Source organism: Miscanthus floridulus, chromosome 13, assembly GCF_019320115.1.
Source record: "Miscanthus floridulus cultivar M001 chromosome 13, ASM1932011v1, whole genome shotgun sequence".
NCBI classification, from domain to species: domain Eukaryota; kingdom Viridiplantae; phylum Streptophyta; class Magnoliopsida; order Poales; family Poaceae; genus Miscanthus; species Miscanthus floridulus.
The window spans coordinates 50,763,802-50,783,415 of NC_089592.1; the positions used below are offsets into that span (position 1 = coordinate 50,763,802).

Here is a 19,614-nt window from a genome sequence, read left to right on the forward strand (position 1 = left end):
AAGCCCCATGTAAATAATTTTTACGGAGTAAAAAACCGTATAAAATATTTACCATGGAGGCATAAAAATTTAAAAATACCATCATTCATCTTGTTATATTTCATAGTATTATAAAATATTTTTTGCATTGTATTTTTATTCATATATACAGTAGAAGTATGGGAGACACATGGGACCCACTCAACCACCATCCATCACCTCCGTCTCCACTCAACCTCCATTATTCACCTCCATTCCCACTCAACTCCATTCTGTCATATCTCCACCGAAAGAAGCACCGACAGAGCTGATATTTTGCTTAAGGGTGAAGCAAAGATCCACCAGGAAATTGGAGAGGCCATTTGGCCAAGGTGTGGGGCTGGCCGGCCCCACCACTAGGCCGCCCTGCCTGTTGTTGTGCCCTTTATAAATCCCACTCCTTCCTTGCTGCTCTCGGCCTCCAACACAACATAATTCCAGTTCCTGAGTTCAAAATTCCAGTTCAAAATTTTGTAGTTGAATTTTTCTTGGTGGCAGTAGTGTTGGAGTAAGAAAGAGTGTGAAAAAGTTTGGTGTGAAGTAGTGCTAAAATCTTGAGAAAGAGAGAGAGAGAGGTGCTGCTGAAATTTGAGAAAGAAAAATAGAGTTTAAGAGTGGTAGTGCTGTCCAAATCAAGAGAGGGAATTAAAAAGAATTCATGCTAAAATCTTGATTAGAATATTCATTAGGCAATTTCAGACGACTAACCCTCGGACTACTGACTCTGGACAGCTAACCGCTAACATTTTTATTTTTCCTAGTCCCATTGTACTAGTTGTGGTGTGTCCATTTTGCAGGAAAATAAGCAAGATCGCCGGCAAGCTCAAGCGGGCGATGTCATTCCGTTCAACAAGGAGTTCTTCATCCTGAGCAAGCACCGACATGGAGGTCGATTCTCCATCTCCTGCTGTTAGAGCATCGTCTCAATCGGCCCCCGTGGAGAGGAACATTCTTCTACAGGAGAAGCAGCTCAAGCTCCGGGGAGATTGGGAGAAGAACATCTACAAAAAGCTGAAGACTCGGGACTTCGTCCTCACTCCTGCCTATGATGTAGCCCTACTCCAAGGCACAGGTATGATCACTGAATTCAAACTTATTTTTAGGACCATAGGATGGGAGGATGCTTGGGAAATTGATGAGCCGGGGTATAAGCTTTTGTCTATTGAATTCTTGTGCACTTTGCAACCTACCCATTCGGAAGTTTCATTTAGACTTTTCAGGAAAGAATTTTCTATTCCCTAGAAAAAATTTAGTAAACTTCTTGGATTTCATTCTCAATGCATAATTGATGTAGACTCCGCCATACAAGACTTTGATAGGAATAAGTTTTGGAGGGAGATTTCAAAAGAAATTGTTTGCTACCGACCTCGCACCAATGAAATTCACCATCCTACTTTGCGATTCATGCACAAATAGTTGGGTTTTTCCTTATTTCCTAGAAGTGATTTCCGCACAGTTAGGAATGATGAACTAAAACTGCTTTATGCCATGATCAAAAGGAAAAAAGTCTCACCTGTGAAATTCATGATGAATCATTGGATAGAAATTTCTGGTCTTAAGGGAGATGTTGGGTGCACTTCTTTGGCACCCGTTAGCTAAAAATTTGGACCTGCTAGAAGAAGCTTCTGTTACTTACATTAACATTCCCCATTGGCTTATTGATTATGATTACTTTAATCATGCACATATGTTAAAAAAGGGAAGAGATGGAAAACTTGTCATGATGTATGTAGATTATACAACTGAGTTCCCGTTACCAAACCAGAACCTCGGTCTATATGTAGTGGATTTGCTTGTCTTTGATTTGCAGAGGAAGGAGGAAGCACCTTGTAGGAGTGTCTCTGCGAGGATCACTCGCAACCCACAGCCTCGGTATCGTGGAGACAGCCCCATTCTAGAAGGCCCTGCCTACACTGACTACACAGTATTTGATCAAGCAGGACCTTCCTAGGTGCACCATCCTATGCATGCAGGCTGGGACCAGCCGAGATCTTCTCGTATGCACCAACTTGAACATGCTGGGTGGGAGCAGCCTTCCCCGCATCATTTAGAAAGTTCCTAGCAACAGAGCCCAAGAGGGTAATGGTAGGACGACAATTTTGACTACTCCCAGCAGCAGTCTTTTAAAGAGGTCTCCAGCCGCTACTAGGGAGGATGTATGTCCTTTGCTCGTGGCTTCCACGACCAGCACATGGGCCACCATCCACCGCCCATGGGTTACCATGAGCAGCAGATGGAACACGCTCGCTTCGACACCAGGCTCACCACCATTAAGGAGAACCAGCATGAGATTCAGAACACTCTGCACCAATATTCCCAGTGGCAAGAAGAAGAAGAACAACGCCTTGCCGCTATCCAGCAGCACCAGGACTAGGAGAACCAGAATTGGCAGTATTTATTCTAGGGTCTCAACATCGACCCGCCCTTCGGAGAGATCGCAGCAACAACCAGCTTGGGGGGAGGAGCCCCCATTACTTCAGGTAAGTTTTTCTTTCTTGTATTTTATTATTTTCTTTAGTTAATTTTCGAATTTGTATTATGTTAAAAAAAAAGAAAAAAAGATTGAAAAAAATTGGACAAGTGTTCGAGAGATTTAAACACAATAGGTACTTAGATGTCCGCCTAAAAAAGAGAAAGAGATGAATAAGATAGCCCATGTTTTGTTGCAAATATTTCTAAGTATCAAATACATGCACATCATATTTATATCAAATGAGATGCACTGTTAGTAACGTGCTCACCATGTCAAGGAGGTGCTCTACGTGTAGCAGCTTGCGCCGGAATGTGGCTTGGGGAATTAGATCAACCTTGGGGCTCCTCCATGGCTTGAGCTCGAAGAAGATGGAGCTTGGGCTGCCTCCTTCATCTCCAGCGAGGTTGACGGCGTGGGGGAGCAGCAGCTCATCGCTGGCGATGTCCTACGGCCAGGGCTAGGCGTGGCTCCTCCTCCTTCTCCTCCTTCTTCTCTTCTTCTTCTCCTCTCCTTTCTCTCCTCTCTTTCTCCTTCGTGGATACTAACGTGAATGAATGGGGAGGGAGAGAGTGGAGGGGCTGGTGGTATGAAAAAGAGATGAACAAGATGTACTAAGTATCAAATGAGAGATATGTTTTTAAGGAGCATAGTAGAATTAGACTAGCCACCATGTTTATATTCACTATACTCCACACACATGCATATCTTGATTTGATTGTACGACTCAACTCTCTTTGGATCCAAAGTTTGACTTTACAATATATGTATTGCAAGTATGTCCAAGCTTTCTCCGTACCTATGAACTCCACATAAGCCTTAGATATAGGAAAATAAAGGCATAACATTACTATTACCTTGGTGAGGATCCACAAATACCACATATTTTGAGAGATTTGAGTGCCATATAATGGAATCTCTGAGTTTTATTTTAAAAACTTGCAAAAATTCTGGAATAATAGTTGAACAAAGAACTTGAGACATAGTGCTTGACTTGATAGTTCTGTCGTTCAATTACCCAAGATCCAAGTGAAGGCTACGAGCCCCATAGTTGTAGGTAATATGGGTAAGTTTGAAAGTCAGATTAGTTTGTTTTAATCCGAAGGAGAATTCTTGTTTGAACGCATGTGTATTTTTAAGGAGTTGCTACAATGTTTTCAAAGATCCTAAACTTCTGATCCGTTGCTAAGTTTGGCATTGCTCAGGGATGAGCAAAGGTTAAGCTTGGGGGAGTTTGTTGATAGTAGTTATCATTCATTATAAACTTCAATATAATTTGAAATAATGCATGAAAATGATCACCAACGTAGACTTAGGGGTTTAAACTGATAATTTCTACGAGTTTTGGTGAATCTGTGTTTTTAGAAAGGTTATTTCATAAAACCGTCAAGGGGGATCAAAACGTCAAATTAAATCATACTTATCCGCGGCAAAAATTACTCCAGAAGGTTCAAGAGGACTCCAAAAGCCACGTCACCGAAGCAGGGGGCGAGACGAGGATAGGTGGGGCCGTCCGGCCCCACCTATAGGCCGTTTGGCCTCTTGGCCACCTGTCAGCTTCCGCTTCGACGTCGGTTCCCCCACCGCCTCCTAGGATGCATCTACATCGTTTATTCAAGTCGGTTTGATTCGAGGACTCACGTTGGACACTCCGGCCTATATAATCAGCCCCTGCCCCTCTCCAAAGCATGCTGCCATAAGTCAAGTTTAGACCAGAAATTAGGGTTTCCAAAGAGAAGAGAGTAGAGCTCTAATTCTTCAAGTTTCTAGTATAAGCTAGCTAGCAAGGTTTAAGAAGAGTGCAGGCTATTGCTCAGGATTCCAGATCTGCCATCTATAGACTGGTATAGCATTGTATCTCTAAATTTATGACTTTATGCTACTTCAATATTATGTTGCTATTTATTTTATTTCTAGTTTGCTCTAGTTATATGCTTGATATAGTTATGATTGATGATGAATTTATGCATATGTTCTCAAAGCTCTTAGCTCGGTACTCGAGTGAGTTAAGTGGTCAACACTATGTAAGCATGGTGCTTAGATATTATTTGTCTGCGGATGCATTCCGCACTCTGGGTCATGTGGTAGATCACGGATGTGACACTCTCATTGAGTCCTTTGTAGTCCACTCCCTATTTATAAAGCAAGTAGAACGCGGTTGCGAAGGGAGACAAGCTCCGTTCTTGATTTTCCTTAGTAATATTTCTTATATATAGATCCAAAAGTTAGTTATAGATAGATGAGAGTGTATATACTTAAATGTATAAAAGACTTAGTAAATAAGGAATGACTTAGAAATCTTTTGCTCTTAACAAATCTCCTGTTTAGCCGTACTATATTTTATGAGTCTCTATTTCTATATTTGGAATACCATTGTTACCTTACACTTATCATTTATTTATCCCTTGACTTATCTGTGACATGGCATGAGAGTGATTTTATCATAAATATATATATTTATCAATATCTCTATACCAACACAACTCCATAGCTCATCCTTTTAAATAAAATATAAATAACGATACCTGGTATACTCCCGGGTGCAATGCTATAATGGTACATTATCTATACGCTTGCGGATTACTTAGTATATATATAAATTTACAAGTGTTCTCAATAATTACCAACAACGCATTTCTAACATCATGCTAGGGATGAAAACTTAGTAAAGAGTGATGCTAAGAAATGTCAACAGTGGCCGAGGGAACGGTTGGCACACGTGGACGTTGCAGTGTCCGTGCCGTCAGGCGAAGCGGGCCACAGAGCAGAAGCATTGGCAGAAAGCAGTGGGGCGGTGTGGTGGAGCGGGGAAAAAGAGCGCCGGCGCGGGGTGACCGTCGACGGCGGAGCAGGCCGCAGAGTTGGAGCAGCTGATGGAGCCGGAGCATGTGGGGTCACCGTGACATGCGGAGCAGAGCAGAGCATGTGTTTCATCTTCTTCTCGTTTCCTTATCCAACCGGCGCAACAGAAATGACAGATACGAAAAAAAAAAACGAGCGGACACATAGCGTCGTTGCTAGAAGCAGGTCCACGAAGGGGCGTGTCCGGACGGACGACCTAAGAGTAGCATTTCGGTTACCTCGTTTGCATTCGAGCGTTTTGCATTCGACACGGCATGGCCTGGCCTGGTGAGCATCGTCGCCAGATGCTGAAAAGGACATTCGGACTTTTGGAGAACGCTGCAACTCACGAGGGAGTCCGCATGCGATTTTTTATGTTTGTAAAAAATAGATATTTGGTTACACTATCTGCACAAAGTTATGAATTACGAAAATATAGACTAATTTTATGACTAAAGTTACTATTTAATTATACGATGTTTTAATTTTGCTATATCATTTTTAGTTACTTTTGTATTATTAATTAATGTGACAAGGTCTCAGGCATTTACGCTTGTATTTGTATTTGTTTTTCCACAGAGAAAAGAGATGTGTGACATGACGCTAATCACCATCTCACGTACAGAACATGGAGTGTGTAGCCCTCCTCGCTTCCGTTCCTAAAAGAATATAACTACGAGAACTTGTGTACAATCAGTTTAACTTTAGTTAATTTTTTATAATAAATAGTATTAACATTTACATCTCAAACTAGATTTTTTAAATAATAATATTTTATCATTAATTTAATAATACTTATTTGTATCATAAATGCGAATATTTTTATATAACTTTTGTCAAACCCCAAAATGTTTGATTCTTTAAAAAGTGAGAATTACATCTTTTTCAGATAGAGAAAGCACACGTAGGGCCCTGTTTGACAAAGCTCCTGGAGCTGATTCTCTGTTGAATCCAGCAGGAGCTCTGTCAAACCGTTTTTCAAATAGAAGTAATTCTCTATTGATTTTGTGAAGTGATTTTCTGAAATGAGCTAAGAGACTAGAGCTAGAAAAGTAGCTTCTTCTGATTCTGTGAAGTGATTCTCTGTCGTAATTTTGAGAGTTTATACTAAAGAATCAAAGAGAATCACTTTCAATTATAGAATCACTTCTTTCAGAGAATCAGCTTTCACATAGAATTAGAATGAGACGAGCTCTATCGAAAAGGCTCTAAGAAATAAGACAGTGGCAGAGCTCCCAGCAAAACATATAGGTTGACTTTTAAAGAAAAAACTAGAGGCAGCCATTTTGCCTAATGTGAGTTACCGAGTCAACATATAATTAATAGGAAGTAATTAGCCTTTAAATCGTCAAATATACCATTCCTACTTCATTTCATTAGGATTAGCACATGATGAAGTTCACAAACCATAAGCAAGCAACAAAACTACAAAATGTGCAAAATGATCCTGAATCTTCGTCCTGCCTGCAACTACAAAAGAGCCATGAGTGGCTAACGTTCTAGGATGGATTGGTTTGGAGATTTGAGGATCCAGAAGCACAACAGCCTGAGAGCTCAAAGCTGGCGATGCAAATCTGGACTCCATAGTGGCTAGGCCTGTATGGTTCCCTTCTTCTCAAAGGGCCTGTATCGCATCTGGCCAGCCAGGCCTTCTCCAGCCAGGCTATGGACATGCAACCTCTATTGTCTGGTTGCTCTGATTTACAGCACCAGGATAAATGGAGCAATTGTTTGGTTGCCCATATATGCGTCTGCATCACTGCTCTCTTGCTCGTATGAGCACGCAGCCCGCGCGAGCCAGGTTGCCTATAAACGGATTCCATATTTGTTTCCTGCGAGCCAGGCTGCGGGGGTGCGCCTGCACCTGGCCGCCCAAGCCCTGGGACAAGTTCAGGCAACCAAACACAGCAAGACCACGTCCCACAAGTTAGGCCAGGCTATACGTGGCCAAACCAAACAGGCCTAAAAGGAGACGAGCGAGTACGTAAGCTATATACTATTTTTGGCTATTCCCGCCGAAAAGGCAAGATCCAAGAGGCAATGACTAGGTTTGTAGAAAATATTAGTAACATTTATATCTTGAAATAAGTTTATTATAAAAATATATTCAACGATTTATCTAATGATACTAATAATGTAATAATAAATGTTGATATTTTAATATATATATATATATATATATATATATATATATATATATATATATATATATATATATATATATATATATAGGGAGAGGCTATTCAATAGCCGGCTACAAAATAAGTTATTCTGTAGCCACCTCCATTTACCATAATTTTATATACTAATTTACCATAATGTCAATATATATTTACTATAGTTGGGTTACTATAACACATGAGGATATTTACCATAACGTTATATTAAACCACTTAGTAAGGAGTTACTATAATCTCGTAAATTAACATAGTAATTATCATAACTCAAAGTGGCTACAGAATAAGTTATTCTGTAGCCAGCTACAGGATAGTAGTTCTATATATATATATATATATATATATATATATATATATATATATATATATATATATATTTGGCCAAAGTTTAAAGTGTTTAATTTCTCGGAAAGCAAGAATGACCCTGTTTTAGACAAAGGAAGTACGTCATACGCAATGTCTAGCCTACTACCTCTGTCAAAAAAAGAATACAATTTGAGGTGTATTTTTTTGTTAACGTACCAAAAGCAAATATATGTTTATAGCACCAAATAAGTATACTATAAAACATATCTCATAGCAAATTTAATATACTTATTTGATATTTTAAATTTTGATGGTCTTTTATATATAGTTAGTTAAACTTAAGATACATTAACTTGGTATTGTGTTAGACTAATATTCTTTTCTGGATGGAATGAGTAGTTTTTAGTATGGAATGATCCTATGTCTGTGTCCAAAAGAGGGGATGAAATTATCCTTGTTTTGTGTTTCATAGAATGAACGAGGGCAGAGAGAGAAGTCATCAACGTTTGGGGTCCGTTAGACATTTGTCGAGTGGGACCCATATGGCATCCTGTTAGCAGCTTCTTCCTTCTACACAGCGCCCTTAGCCCATCAACCACTACCCTGAGTCTAGCCGCATCGTGTGCCACTGCCCTGGTGTGGTCCATCACCGCCCCTGGCCCCAAGCTACCAGATCCGCCACCTCCACAGCCACCCTCGCCGATCTCAGAACTACAGGATGCGCCTTAGCCGCAACCGCTCACCTACCAAGTCCAAGCTCATAGCGGGGTTGAGCTCGCCCGCCTACCATGCTGGAGCGATCACACCCGTGGGGAAGGGGATGAAGGTATGGATAGAGAAAGAAACGACATGAGAGAGGACGGCGTCCCTCTAATTTATGAGAGTGAGTTTATCCTCAAATGATAGAATATTCTCTTCTATGGATCCTACACGCTTTCCTTAATTTACGTTGAAAATGTTAAGACGTTGTGGCTTTTCTAAATACATTGTTTTTTTATATATCTAGATATATTTGTACCTAAATTCATAGCAAAAGCTAGATATAAAAAAAAAAAGTCAAAACATGTTATAATTTGGAATGGCGGGAGTATTAGCTAGTCTTGTCCACCTGACATCTCATATTATTGTTTGTTTTTTGTGATTAATATAAAACTGTTTGTCCGTTCTACCCAGTCTAACAGATTATTAAAGGATTCCCACATAACCAACTTTGAGCTTGTATATATGCGCCTGTCAACTGTCATTCACATTCGAGGGCTCGAGGCGCATGCAGCAGGAGCACAACGCCACCGTGTAATCGGGGAGCGGATACATGTATTGCTAGACGCTAATCGCTAGATGGCGCCGGTGGTGCTGTCCTCGAGCGCGCGCTTGATCTGCGCCCGCTGCCGGCGCATGATCCGCTCCGGGAACGCGACGTCGAACCGGATCCTGAGGCTGCCTCGGCACCCGGGCTCGCGCGCGATGGGCATGCCCTCCATCGGCAGCACCAGCTCGTACCCGGGGCACACCACGGGCGCGTCCTCCTCGTCCTCGTCCTCGCCGCCGCCACCGCCGCCCACGTCGACGGCGAGCTCGCGGCCGTCGAGCACGGCGAGGACGACGACCGTGCCGCCCAGCGCCTCGGCGAGCGTCACCCTGGCCTCGGCCAACAGGTCGTTGCGTCGCGCCGGTACACGGGGTGGGGCTTCTCGTCGACCACGAAGACCAGGTCGGCGGGGAGCTGGTTCCACTGCTGGTTGCCCTTGCCGGCGAACGTGATCTTGGTGCCCTTCTTCCACCCGGGCTTCACCTCGATCGACAAAATCTCCGACTCCGTCTTCATCCTCCTGCGCCCAAAATGGAAATCAATTCATTTGTAGACACACACATTTATTTGCCTCCTAGCTGCTATTGACGTTACGCTACACATTTCGGTTCGGTTACCCGCTGGCATCGATGACGTTCCGGGAGATCTTCATCTTCTTGGTGCCGCCCATGTAGAGCTCTTCCAGGGTGCACGCCAGCCTGCTCTCCACGGGCGGCGGCGGCGGCGCCATGGTCGACGACGCGGCACCACCATCACCACCACCACCCTGGTCGCGCCGGTACGCCCTGCCGAACCCGCTTTCCCACTTCGGGGGCGGCGGGGGCTGCCTCCCGCCGCGCGCGTTGCCGCCGCCACCGCCGCCGGCCGTGTTGCAGTACGTGAACGGCGTGCTCCCGAAGAACTCGGCGAAGATGTCGTCGGAGCCGCCGCCGGGCTGCAGCACCTCCCCCCGTAGGCCCTCCTCCCCGTACTGGTCGTACACCGCCCTCTTGTCTGCGTCGCTGAGCACCTGAGATCATCCAATCCAGCCATGCATGTAAAAATAAACAAAATTACATGGCTGGATTATCCTTTGCTTCCGTTGCGTGCACGATTTATTTGAAGGGCAGCAGCGGCACGTACGTTGTACGCCTCGGTGATCTTCTTGAACCTGGCCTCGGCCTCTGCCTTGCCGGCGGGGTTCTTGTCGGGGTGCCACCGCATAGCCAGCCGCCGGTAGGCCCTCCGGAGGTCGTCATCGGTGGCGCTCCGGTCGACGTTGAGGATCTCATAGTAATCCCTTGTTGATCCCATCGTCGTCGGCCCTCCACCAGCGATGCAGATGCATGACAAGAAGTAAAGACCCTAATCCCAGACGGTGAACCGAGGAGAACCAAATTCAAGCCGCCACAGCGATTGATCACCAGAGGAAATAGGAGATGAAGGAGACCAACGCCAACGTCAGGGCTCGCCAGAGGAAGAGGAGGCTCCTCAGCTTGAAAGTGCAGAACATCAGATCGATGGATCGAGTTGAAGGGGGTCGATCGATGCAAGAGGGATGGAACAACGTAGTGCTTGCAATTCTTCCCTCCTAGGCTGTAAAAGAGGATGCCAGATTGAGAGGAGACGTTTCTACTACGTTCCTGTCTACCCTGTTTTCCTTTTACCTGCTCTACTCTTTGTTTGGCAATGCACGAGGAGGAAGAGGAACGGTAAAGAATAGTACTAGAGGAGAACACGTTCAAATATGTGCACGTTTTCCTTAACTTCTGGCGTTACTAAAGCAACTAGTGCATGACGTGCGCCATCGCGCGCGCCGGCAAGTCACCTGGTTAAGGCGTAGGAAAAAAATATGTTTAATCTTTGGATGGAAACAATATTATGAGTTTAATGTAGACCGGTGAAAGGGCGCGCGCAAGAAAGGCAGAGGAAGAGGATAACTCACCAAAACGATGAACTGAACTTGGAAGGTGTTCTCTACGGATTGAGAAAGTGTTGGCCCTAGATAAGCAAGGGAGCCCAACCTAGAAAATACAGACATATATATCATAATTGGATCGGAAAATATCATGGAGTAATAAATTTCTTCTGACTTCACTATGTTCTTTTTTTTAGGACACACGATAGATCAAAGAACTAACTGGCTGTAAATTTTGTGACAATCTTCTTTTCGGACAGCAAATGCACATTGTCTAATATGTGAAATACGTTGCATCATTTTAGACAGGAAACACCTCCGCAGAACCTAAAATTTACAAATTTCTTGGAAAATAGGGAGGACTGAGAAAGAAGAAGGATGTGAACATATCAATGATCAAGGAACATGATCAGTGTCTAGCAGAAATCATTGTCATTCCCAGGATAACATGTAAGAAAGGCAGAGGAAGAGGATAACTCATCAAAACGATGAACTGAACTTGGAAGGTGTTCTCTACAGGTTTGAGAAAATATTGCCCCTAAATCATTGTCCATTACGCGCGTCCTCGCGCGCGCCGGCAAATCACCTGGTTAAGGCGCAAGTAAAAAACATGTTTAATCTATGTATGGAAATAATATTAGGAGTTTAATATAGAGATGTCATGCACAAAAACAAAAAGATCGGAGCCTTTTTTTATGGTACAGGACACATCTACTCTGCATACTTTTGAAATCATGGCATTTTCTATGCGTGGTAATCACGAATTTACAACGCAAATTTTAGAACAGTGTCTTAACACCTCAAGGCCACAAAAAGCACTGTAAGCTAACATTGATGATTAAGAACTTCCACACTACTAAAAACCTGACAGCCGTAACATACCTGAAATCATTTCAATGTTACGAAGCTGAGTTAAAACCCTCGTGGCATACTGAAACCTGTAGAAAATATGCACACAAATTGGAGCATCAGTTTAGGAACTAAGAAAATAAATGTGTCAAAGATTTTTAGAATAGGAAGATAGGAGGAAGCAAGGACAACATAAACATAGCTGTGGTAAGAGGTATGTTTACTGTGTTCGAATCAATAGAATTGATGCTATATTTATACATCACAGTCACTGGGCTGAGCAACAGTCACATGAATAAGGACACCAACCATTTTATTTTATTTTATTTTGCAATAGAAGCATGAAACAAAGTGGCATTGCATGATTAATAAATGTTCGTCAACAAACCTATAAACTGAGGAGAAATCTAGAGTGAGCATTACAGATAAAGTCTCAGACTTGGACAAATAAAAGAGTGCGTAATATCCTCTGTTGGATAAATTTCAGTTAGACCACTGGATCATTGTTTAAAAAAATTTAGCAATCCTATGCCAAGCTCAACATGGTATAGTAATCAGCTGATATTTAAAATTCAGAGGAATCACCCTTGGCAGAAAATTCTTTGTTTTAGCTCCTAGGCCACAAAATCCAAACAAAAGCAAATAGGTGACATTAGCACTTACCTAATCTCTGTAGAATGAAAGGAAGGGTAACTCTTAATTCAAGCTGTTTGTAATCCTCGTCGCCATTTTTTTTTGAGTTGCTCGCCATCCATGTGTACAAATTATTTGTTCTAAAACACAGGCAGCAATAGAGACCGAGCAATGGTAGTTACCTGCCAGCATAACGGTTTCAAACCTGCGAGCCTTGTCAAGCTACACGTAGTGTCATAGGTCATCTCTGCCAAAAATAGAGAAGAAGGTTTGGTTTAAGGAAGTAGTATCAGTGGCATCGGTCATAGTCAGCCTGTTCGCTTGCTCGTAAACGATCGTAAATTTCTAGTTGGGAACAGTGTTTTTCTCTCACACCAAACCAGCCAGCAGTAAATAATCCACGATACGATACGGCCTCCCGAACAGGCTGAGTTACCATAGCCATAGAGCAATAGCGAAATAGCAGTAGCATTTCTTGATAGTTGATACATAGTTGCACAGTCGCGGCAGGGCGCTGACAACAATAAAAACCTCTGTACGCTTGATGATGCAGCGTTCCATACAACGGGATAAGAACCGGCAAGAGGTACCGAGAGCCAACATTCAGACAGGAGCAGTCTACAGTTCAGTAATATGATTTTGTATATAACATTTTACCGTCCCATAAATTAGCAGAAGCATTTTTCAAATATTCAGGTCTCGATAGCACTATAAGTCCATTTGCAAGTGTATATATTTAAAAAAAAGACACTTACCTGTATATGAGAATGTGCGTGTTTGAAAGAGTAGTGGAGGTCTGCTATGATGCTGTCAACTCTGAACCTTAAATACCTCAGGCCTGTTGCAATGCATACACCCAGGTTTTCTCCCTGGAGGTTTAAAAGGAAATATAAGAATATGGACAGTAATAAGATTGGGAAAAAACGATAATCAAAAGAACTACTGTGAAGTGTCGATAGCAGACTATCAGAACGTTGTCTGGAGTTATAAACTGCCATGCGAAAAAGTCAGCTCTGTGCTGTCATCCGCAAGCGTATGATGGAGACATAAAAAGAAACTAAATCGCATACTGTGATCTAGAGTAATAAAGAGAATTTAGGATTCATATTTGAGCAACCAATCGATGGTTCAATAGGGATAGTCTATAATACATCAGTTTAAACACCAAGTATACAATACTATTTCTCGCTACAAAATATTTTGTAGAATGGGTGGCACAATCTGAATTTAGAGCAGCTAGCTACCCTAAGCTTAGAGGTGCCATGTAATCATGGCAACAGAAACTGACATGATTTTCAATTGGGTGAACCACGAATAATCATTGGTTTTCTTGCTGCACGAACACTAAATCGAACCCAAAAATGTAATCTGAATTTCATATATTTGCGGATGATAATAGGTATGGGAATTTTAACACTAAATTTGACCCCAAAAACGAAACAAATTTTCATACCATAGCGGATGGTAATAGGGGTGGGAGTTTAACTATCAATTTCATATTTTCACTTCCTTCAGTTTTTTTTTGTTGGCAAACAGTTGAGCAATAAGAATGAAACCCATGGCCATTTGCTTCATTTTATATAAGGTTCAGATGACATTGTGAGCAGGAAGAAATTGTAGATGGCAAGGCTGTATGTATAGAACAATATTTTGTGAACATTTAGCAAATTCAAAAGTGATATGGAAGCGTTAGTTGCGAATATTTTAGCAATTAGGGATCAAAGAGTATGGTTAAACATTGAAGCACTTATCTCTGAGAATTAGGCACAGCTGACTATTTCTTCCAGCAAAGCAATATCAAATTCGAAGATCCAAACGAATAAGACCAAATATGAATAACTATCTAAAACTTCGCTGCAGTGAGTCAAATATAACTGAAATTAGAGCAAAGAATAGAGGGAGAAAATATGTAACAAGATTGTGAGACCGTGGCTCCAAGCAACATTGCTCTATTTGGATAAGCTAACTAAAGATATCACAGAGGTTTAACAATGACCATAATTTTCCCCTTAACCTGTAAAAAGAAACACTTCTTTGACAACTCTAGACCAGTAAAGAGCAATATTCCATTTCCTGCAAACTTACCAAAGTTTCTTTTTTTGGGGACGCAAACTATTTGATTTCTGAACTGTGTGGACCAATGAACTCCAGACCTAATAAATACAACAAAGTATGGGTCTCAGGGTTGATCGTCTTATAAATCTATCTTACTGGAATGTAGCAAAGGTACACATTACTTTATTTCTGGTAGCAGCACAGTAATGCATTCAGTGCAGAGGAGTTTATCACAAATGAGAAAAAAATAGTCACACTCATTGAGCATGTGCCTTGATTTAGGTTTGGATCATAAACAGCTTGTAACCACAACAGATGAAATCAAATCGAATGAAAAAAACACAGATCATGCAAATAAATAAAGAATTTGATAAATCCCATGTCAGAACATTCCCATGGGCATCAGAATAGAAGTATGAGTGAACCAATCCGGTATATGAGTACCTACACACTGAGGTAGTGCATGGCATATATATTCAGTTCAAATTTTCAGAGAAAACTATACAGACAACCAAAAAGAACAGACAGCAGCACATGTACCGCTAACCCTGAACATGGATATTGACTGACTAAATTTTGTAAGGAAATATATGCAAAACACATGAGGCTATACGAAGGACCCTCACCATGGATCGATATTCAGTCAAACATCATTTTTTGGGTTGCATCTAATGCTTCCTAGTCAGATTAGACATACAAAGAAGCATTTTTTTTCATGTAAAATACAGACAGGAAGATGCACGCTTAGGTTGATAAGGTGGCTTTTTTCTAAAACGCACCATAGGCAGTAAAGTAGAAGCCTATTTGACTAACGTGTTCGCTTTTTAGAAGCCATTTTTTAGAACAGGCGGAAGCAAAAGACTCCATGAAGCACTGCATTGGTACTGCAACCTATATACATGCAAACAGCATAGCAACCAAGATTAGCTTAGTGGTAATCTTAAAATATAGAGATATTTGTGGTGCTACAATGGAATCTGCTGAGGTGATGTAGCACTTGTCTTCTAAAAAAACACAATAAAAACTACCAATTGTTAAAACAAACTGTAAAGAGGTAAGGGCTCAAGAAATAGGTAACAGGTAAAAGTAATCGGCATTATGAAGCATTGTATTGTTGCTGAAACTTATATAGAAGCAAACAGCATAGTAAGTATGAATAAGTGAGAATCAAAAATTTGGATCCAGATTCGATTCCTCTCATCCCCACTTATACTTTGAGAGAGTAGCTGTCCTTGTCAACGGCGCCCAATCAGCTGCACAAAGGGGAAAAGGTGGAGGGAGAGAGGATCTGGGGGAGGAGTTAGGAGACCGAGGAGGAGAGGAAGAGGGTGACGTATCGCCAGATTCAGCAGCCAAGCTAAGCCGCCACCGCCTCCGGCGATTACGAGGCCACGCACAGGCTTAGTCGTCCTGGCTGCGCCGGTCGTGGCTCGCGATGGATCCGGCGTCATCGAGACGAGGCAACTAGGGTTTCGTCGACCACCGTAGCACAGGCGGATCGGTGGAAGGAAGCAGCGCCGGTGGGCACCCGTGCCGGCAGCCACCGGCGGGGCCAGGGACGTCGCCGAGGAGGGGGCGCTGTCGCCCGTGGCCGGGGCGGCCACCGTCCGCACTAGTGCAACACCCGACGGGGGCGCCATCAGGCCGCGTGGCCACGAGGCGCGAGGAGGGCGTGGAGGAGGAGGAGGAGGAGGCCGGCTACTACCGCTTGGAGGGCCGGCGCTGCCAAGGTGCGGCCGCGCCGCCGTGGCCGCGTCGAGAGAGATGGGGAGGGAGAGAGAGCGCTACGGGAAAGGACGAGACGGGAAGAGGGAGAGACGAGAGGAGGAGATATTTTTACGCAGCGCACCGCAGTTGCTGGTGGGGTGCTCCTGGGGCGTTGATCCCAGAATCAGATGGCTGAGCAGATTTTGAACGACGTGGCCACCCTGAGGAGCGGCCGAAGCTCGCTGCTTTGATAGTAAGAAATACATAAATTATTCTGAAATGAAAACCAGATTTCTAACCATCAGCCAACTAAAGCTTGTGATCTGTCGATGTTTCACCACCGATAGCATGCCACGGGGGTACTCGGGGCAGTTTGTTCGGGCTTCAGCGTATGTAGAACTCGACGATAAATGCAAGAGACAGTCGATTTATCCTGGTTCGGGCCCTCGACCGTGATCGAGTAATAGCTCTACGTCCAGTTGGCGTTAGCCTTTGCATTGGATTGATTGTAAAGTGTTGTGTTGCCTTGTGTGTTCTGTCTCTTCTCTAGGAACTCCGCCCTCCTTTATATAGTCAGGAGGACAGAGTCCTAGTCAATTTACAATAAGATTCCTAGTAGGATTACAGAATAATACTACTACTAAGTTTACAGGGAAAGAAATCCTAGTTAGACTAGATCTTCTCCCTGCATTATGGGGTATCCGGTGGGTCTCGTATCGACAAGCCCCCGAGCACTTCATGGTTGAGCTCTAGAATCTTCATCTTGTTCCTTCAGGTCTTGCTGGGCAGGAACAAGCATTGTCCGAGTGCTTTTCCTGAGTGAAACCGTGTAGCGCTTCTTAGGATCTTCTATTGGTGTGTGCTTTTTTGAAGAAAAAATACATCTGCCTGAGTGTAGCCCCCGAGCCTCTTGCTATTTGGAACAAGAAGCTGGAGGATCTTGTCTTGAAATTGTTCTGATTCCTTGTCCAAGTTTTTTATCAAAAAGAACTCGGATATTGCATGGTCCGGGTTCTTTTTGACATGAGTCCTTGAAGTTGTTTGTCTTGAAGAAATCTTCTTGGTGACGTGCGTTTTTTTCAAGGAAAAAAGTGCACTTACTGAGTGTAGCCCCCGAGCCTCTTGCTATTTGAAACAAGGAACTGGAGGGTCTCGCATCTTATGTGGTTCAAAAGAGCTGAAAAACCTCTTTTGTTGCAGCCCCCGAGCGTATATCCGGGTTCTTTTACCCAAAAAGAACTCGGGTGCAGGGTCTTGGCATATTCTCTGGTATTCTGCTATTGTCAGATGTGGTTGTATGGTAGTGGTTGATTGTAAATGCCGTTTGCTCACGAGTTGTACAGTGTTGGTATACCCTTTCGAATATGCTTGTCCTTGAGTACTGTTCCTTCACGCCTGAGTCCTCTTTCATTGAATTCTGTCTTTTCAGTGTGCCCTTTGTTAGGTTTGTTCCGTTGGTGCTCCTGGTTCATGTGCACCGCTTCTTTGGTCTATAAATACCCTCCTATTGTGCTGTTTTGATTCATCGAGCATTTTGTTGAGTGGTCTAAAATCTTCGTAGCCATGAATATGATAGTTTCTGAAGCAGAGCAGCCCCCGGGCGTATCTCATAGTTCTTGTATATCTTGTCGTAGCTGGAGGGAGTCTTGTGATAGAGATTAGAGGTAGACTAATCTCGCAGCGGCATTGTACCAGGAGGTATGCTGTGTAAGTTGGAGGAAGTCTTGTGATGTGGGATATGTTCCTTCATCCAGCAGTTCTGGGTAAATCCCCCTTGCCTGCCCTACGACTGTCCGGTGCAGATCAACGCCTGATCTAGTGTCACGTCGGACTTGGGTAGACAGATGCCTGCTAGGCTTCCCTGTTCCACGTTGCCCCGCCATGCTGCTGACTTCCGCCTCGGATGTTCTGTATCCATCCTTTGAAGAAAACAGTGTAGTCGAGTGCGGTTTGTTCTACCGAGTAGCAGTTTGGAACACATAGTCGTTCCAGAGCCTAGTTGTGTTCGGGTTCCTTTTTGCTACCTTGTTCGTCGTAGTACAAAGTTCATTGGGCCTTGTAAGACATGTAATCTTGTATTTTTTAAGCCATTTATAATGGAAAGAATCTAGTTTTCTGGGTTGTCATTCCTTTTTCTGCTGGTGTCCTGGTTGTCTACGAGATTTCCGAGTTCTTTCTATAAGAACCGAGTTCTTGTGTTCCTTGTGAGGGAACCCTTCGTTGCTTCACTGTTGATGAGTTCTTTTTGTAGTGATATGTTAATTCTGCCTTGGTGCTGGATGGATCAGTCTGAAATCTGCCCGTTGAACTATACCGTTGTGTAGAAGTGTGCCGCCTGTCATTTCAGCTTTGTCAGTTTTGTTGCGAAATGAACCGTTGCGTTCTCATGCCGTATTAAGATGGGCCTAATGGGCCATCAAAATCTATTTAAAGGCCTTCTTTCTTCTTTTTCTTTACTGCCCTGTTTTTGCCTTGAAACCCTAGTTCTTACTCCGCCGTCGCCATTGTCGCCGTCATCTGAGTGTCGCCACCTGACCGTCGTCGTTTCTTAGTGCCCTATTGCCTTCGCTAGTATATGGGTAGGAAGAAGTCCGCAAGCAAGTCCCAGGCATCCTTTGTAGACAAGGAGGCATCACTTTCTGTGATCGAAAATCAAGAGTTCATGGCCATGAGGGCTGCTTAGAAGGTCTGGCCAGCTCTGACTATGATTGAGGATCAGTTGCATGAGCTAGTCAGCGATTGCCTGATCCAGGATAAGGAGATTGCTGAGTGGAGAGCTCCAGGCCATCATCGGGTTCCAACCCTAGGCTCTAGTGAGATTGTTCTTTTTGTCTCCTTTATCCGTGCTGGTCTTTGCCTTCCTGCCTCCGCCTTTCTTCATTGTTTTCTCAATTATTTTGGGATTAGCCTAAACCATCTTACTCCCAATGATGTCCTTCATCTCTCTGTTTTTATTCATCTTTGTGAAACTTTTCTTGGGATTCCTCCTTCTCTTTCTCTCTTCCGTCTTAAGCCCCAACCCTGCAGTGATGACACCCATGTTCTTGGTGGCTATGAGATTCAGTTTCGTTAAGGTCATAAGAGTAGATTTTTTTACTATGATTTGGTTGATTCTATGAGGGATTGGCGTGCCGACTGGTTTTACGCCGCCAATATGATCCCTCCTCTTGCTGTCCATTCTTCTTCTGGTCCCATGGTTAACGATCGATGGGAGAAGAATCCCATGACGGTGGATGAGCTCCAGGCGATTAAGCCATTTTTGGAGAAGATATGTGCTCTGAAATAGCAAGGCTTGACCAGCTTTGGTATCGTCTCCAGTTTTCTTCGCCGACGTGTTCAGCCTCTGAAGGAG

General features: G+C 43.2%; 2 long non-coding RNA genes and 1 pseudogene across 3 annotated transcripts; 1 reads left to right on the forward strand and 2 right to left on the reverse strand.

Annotated features, from left to right (window-relative positions):
• The first annotated feature begins 454 nt into the window (after nucleotides 1-454).
• LOC136501531 (uncharacterized) lies at nucleotides 455-3,267 on the forward strand. The gene is made up of 2 exons (XR_010770305.1): nucleotides 455-1,090; nucleotides 1,829-3,267. It is a non-coding gene; the product is annotated as an uncharacterized lncRNA (long non-coding RNA).
• A 5,879-nt stretch (nucleotides 3,268-9,146) lies between these two features.
• On the reverse strand, nucleotides 9,147-10,687 carry LOC136499797 (uncharacterized; annotated as a pseudogene).
• Nucleotides 10,688-11,034: 347 nt separating this feature from the next.
• Nucleotides 11,035-13,371, reverse strand: LOC136499033 (uncharacterized). 2 transcript variants are annotated; one of them, XR_010769865.1, is made up of 4 exons: nucleotides 13,256-13,371; nucleotides 12,531-12,747; nucleotides 11,901-11,956; nucleotides 11,035-11,124 (listed from the first exon to the last, which is right to left on the reverse strand). It is a non-coding gene; the product is annotated as an uncharacterized lncRNA (long non-coding RNA). The 2 variants fall into 2 exon arrangements; XR_010769866.1 differs by lacking the exon at nucleotides 11,035-11,124 and adding an exon at nucleotides 11,498-11,604.
• Nucleotides 13,372-19,614: the final 6,243 nt, after the last annotated feature.